This window comes from Periplaneta americana, chromosome 12 (assembly GCF_040183065.1).
Source record: "Periplaneta americana isolate PAMFEO1 chromosome 12, P.americana_PAMFEO1_priV1, whole genome shotgun sequence".
NCBI lineage: Eukaryota > Metazoa > Arthropoda > Insecta > Blattodea > Blattidae > Periplaneta > Periplaneta americana.
Genome location: NC_091128.1, coordinates 2,033,694 through 2,038,378, shown reverse-complemented (window position 1 = coordinate 2,038,378; position 4,685 = coordinate 2,033,694). Strand labels below are relative to the sequence as shown.

The 4,685-nt window shown below is 35.6% G+C and overlaps 1 non-coding gene across 1 annotated transcript; it reads right to left on the bottom strand.

The window, feature by feature from the left end:
- Positions 1-1,588: 1,588 nt before the first annotated feature.
- TRNAR-UCU (transfer RNA arginine (anticodon UCU)) lies at positions 1,589-1,662 on the bottom strand. Its single transcript has one exon. It is a non-coding gene; the product is annotated as a tRNA-Arg (tRNA).
- Between the last annotated feature and the right edge of the window lie 3,023 nt (positions 1,663-4,685).

The window sequence follows — 4,685 nt, the reverse complement described above, 5'->3', positions numbered from 1 at the left end:
TCAAAAAACAGAAGAATACAACACAAACACAAGAACACAAAAAAAATACATCATACTAACACACGAACACAAAATCATACATAAAATTGCAACCTCATTCAAGAAATTAAATTACAACATCGCATACGGAAAAAATAACACTCTACAAAAACATCTCAACACCAAACAAATACAACCACAAAGGCGTATACAAACTCAAATGCAACACCTGCAACAACTTCTACATAGGACAGACAGGCAGATCATTTCAAACACGTTACAAAGAACACATCACAGCCATAACAAAATTACAAAACACCTCCACATATGCAGAACACAACACAAATTCCAACCACACCTACAGAGACATCAACACAGACATGGAAATACTGCACATCTAATCAAAAAGAAAGAAACTCAACACACTAGAACAATATGAAATATACAGACACACGAAAACATACCCCAACGATATTCTCAACACACAACTCAATTTCAAAATACATACACTCTTTGACTCTACACTACGAACGCACACTCACAGGAAACAACAGGCGCCAACACCAACAACGACCAGTTCTGAAGATAACCCAAAATAGGTCGAAACATGTTCACAAGGTATGTTACAATTTAACACAAGAAAGTCTCATCATACATACTCCGAAGTGATACAGTGTTAAAAGTTGTGTAATCAAAATGTGTGTGTGTGTATATATATATGTATATATATATATATAATGTATTGGATAGGTATACTATATTGTAAATGAAGGTGGCAGTTTCGAGCCGAAAACATTTATCTCTTAATATGTGCAAATATAATTTTTAAAGAACTCGGAGGTTCATTGCCGCCCTCACATAAGCTCGCTATCGGTCCCTAGCCTGAGCAAGGTTAAACCAGTCTCTACAATCATATCCCACCTCCTTCAAATTTATTTTAATATTATCCTCCCATCTATGTCTCGGTCTCCCCAAAGGTCTCTTCCACTCCGGCCTCTCTCCTAACACACTACATGCATTTATGGATTCGCCCATACGAGCTACATGCCCTGCCCGTGCTTAACTTCATAGCAGAAAAAACCGCGGAAAACGATATTAGTCATGAAGCCTAAATATTTCAAATGATGATGATGATGATGGTGATGGTGATAGTGATGGTGATGATGATGATGACGACGACGACGAAAATATGGATTAAAGACCACCGATGAGATATCGTATAAAGTTGGAACATTGACTGAATTAAAGAATTTTCAAAGTATTGTAAAACACGATGTGAATATTGTGCGCGCACATATAAAATTATTTACTGAAGGTCTATGGGTCGTTTGCAATATGAATGATGAGAAGTGTTCTCTTTCTTGTAGCATTTATCTAAAGACAGTAAGTCCTAGAGAAACTTGATTAATTACGAAGCTACTTGCCTATTTCATCAAACAAAATTCAATTACCGATAATGAAGGAAGGTATGTAGTTCGAAACTGGTATTAATATCTCTGTCCTGAAATTAAATTTAATTTTGAAAATAAATAAACAAATAAACACGTATCATAAGAAATGCACTGCACACAATATACTACACTGTTGAATAATTTTAAAGGAAAAACTTTTCCGGAGCCGGGTATCGATCCCGGGACCATTCGCTTAGAGCGCGAACGCTCTACCGACTGAGCTACCCCAGGAACTATACACGACACCGTCACAATTTTTCCTTTTACATCCACAAAACTCAAATGAGCTGACAAGATGCCAGAACTCAACTATGAGTGCACACAAAATACTGTGTGACTTAATTTGTGGCACTCACAGCTGAGTTCTGGCGTCTTGTCAGCTCATTTGAGTTCTGTGGATATAAAAGGAAAAATTGTGACGGTGTCGTGTATAGTTCCTGGGGTAGCTCAGTCGGTAGCGCGTTAGCGCGCTAAGCGAAGAGTCCCGGGATCGATACCCGGCTCCGGAACAATTTTTCCTTGAAATTATTCAAACCTGCTTTACAGGGAGCTCCTACCTGAAAGCCAGATTTGTATATTACTACACTGTTACTTATGTACATCCATGAGTTACTTACATTTGGTTCTTTTCTGAAGTAGATTCTACCGTCAGGATTGGCTTCCTGTAACAAGAAAATAAACCAAAAAATTATAACAAAATATGTATCGGTCAGACAAAAGAAATTTCAGAACCATGTAGAGTGAACTTGTTGTAGATTTTCATAACAATCGAAAAAAAAAATTGTAACCCGTTTAATCTTAGAGGGCCGCGAACTGACTATCTTTAATAACACACTTAAAATTTTGAAAGTAATAGCTAGGGCTAGGATTTTGATGACGTATAAATCATGAAAAAATGACCTAAAACAATGCATTTATGACTTAAAAATCTTTCAAAAATGCCCTTAAAATACCCTAAAAATTGTTCTTACATAATTGGCTTAGTAGGAAAAGAGGTTTTGTACTACTTAATATTTAAACTAGTAATTAAAATTAAATTCTAATGGCCGGTTTGTCCAAGTATTGTTAGAAGACTTAACGACTGTTAAACCTTCAACAGTTTGTTAAATACAGTTTTTCCATTTGTTCAACACCAGTTTGGCTTAACAGATTCTTAACCGTTTGTTAACTTTAAATGTAGGATTTCAGGCCGTTAACTCATTTAACAAACAGTTAAACATGGCGGATAACACCACAGCTGTTCAGACAAAAGTTGTGAAAGTAACATGTTATGTTTCTCTTTGAGGAATGTTTAGAGTAAGGGACGGTTTCACCAAGCTTCAGTAAATCAGTCCAAATGAAACATTAACTAGTACTGAACATTGAAATATTTACACGGTCCGTAGATTTCAAGCCTAGCAGCTATATGTGCCTCGTCGCGCTGATTACGTCATGGTACCCAGATGGAGTAGTCAGTAGCGTGTTGGTTTGCCATCCCAGGGGCCCGTGTTCGGTTCTCGGGGATAACTTTTTTTTTAACGTAACTAATTTTTATACATGTTACCTTTCTTCATTTTTATAATTTTGTGTAGTGGAACTTATTATTTCGCAACTCTGGCTCCACTAGGAGAATTTAAGAAACTCTTGGGAGATCAATTTTCTTCCCGAAATAAAACAAAGATAAACAAACAAATTAAAGAAAAATAAAAGAAATACGCATGTGGATCTAATACATTGTCCACATGCCATCGGCGTCTATCACTGCCTGGCATTTTCGGGGCATTGAGTCCACCAGGTCGCGGAAATAGTTCTGGTCCTTAGCGAAATCTTCACAGGTAACCAGAACTTGATCCCAGAACTGATCTGGATTTTGAGGTGGGATGTCTCGATATTTGTCAATCCTCTTTTTCATGCTTTTCCGTGAACCGTCTTTGAACGTTTATGACGGTGTGCACGGGGTGATTATCCTGCTGGAAAATTAAATTTCCATCGGAAAGAAAACGATTATAAATTCCAAGAATCCAGCTCTTTCGCTTCTGTTTTAAGCCATATATCTTATCGCTAGCTATAATATAACTCTAATAAATGAAAGTTAATATACCAATTAAGTTTTGTTATGTTTGAATGCACATTATGTATTAATTTACTAATATTTCTTAGGTACCGGTATGTAGTTATAATAATCACTTTCATGTCTTAAAATAAAACTCAGTTGTATGTTACCTAGTTGAAATAGGCCACTTGTTCCAATTCACTAGCTACCATTAACTCTAGATTCTATGTTATTAGCTCTTCAACTATAGCCGATGTCAATAGTGCTTCAAAATACGCAGTGAGTAAATAATAAAATGTTTCAGCAGCAATTGCTTCTTTAGGACGAAATTACATATAATTTATACATGAACCTAAATTAGAGAATTTTATATGATACGGAATTCTCCTCGGGGTTTTCTGTACAGTTGACTACACACACATTCGTGTAATTATTGTCACCTGGTGGTCATAATGCTGAGATTTTTCTAAACAGAAATTCATATTTAGCATTATAAAATGTAACCATACATAATAATTATTATTATTCAATAGCAGTCAATGCAACTTTCATTTATCAATTCTCTGTACTGTATGAATGAATCATGGCTACTGTAATAGGTTACGATTTTACACATGTTTCATGACTTACTCCATAGTACAGAATTTAAATAATAATATCAGCCAATAAGAAGTTGTCTTATATATGCAAAATCATTACCAACTGCTGTTGAGTAGTTAGAATAGTATTAACGACAGTTAAAGTTAAGTGTTGGTTATTTTAAACAAAATTATGTTGGAAAAATGGAAAACATCTTAACAAAACGTTAAAAATAAACCAGCTGTTAATTTAACATTTGTTAAGCCAAATTAAACATTACTTGGAAAAACTGGCCATAAGAGTAGTACCAACATTTAAGTTTATTAATTTTACATATTTTTTTCTAAGTGGTACACTTTAATTAATTATTTTACCTTATGTAATTTCCATGTAGCTCACCACAAGGCCACTCTTACCCGGAATTAGCAAGAATAGAGGAGTCTATATTGGAGGGGTGGTTGGAGTGTACTACGTTAAAATGGCAATATTTGTGTAGAAAAACGATTAAAATATTAAACAAAATAATGGGTATTAGCCATCGACGTAGCTTGGTCGGTTAAGGCGCTTGCCTGCCGATCCGGAGTTGCACTCGGTCGCGGGTTCGACTCCCGCTTGGGCTGATTATCTGGTTGGGTTTTTTCCGA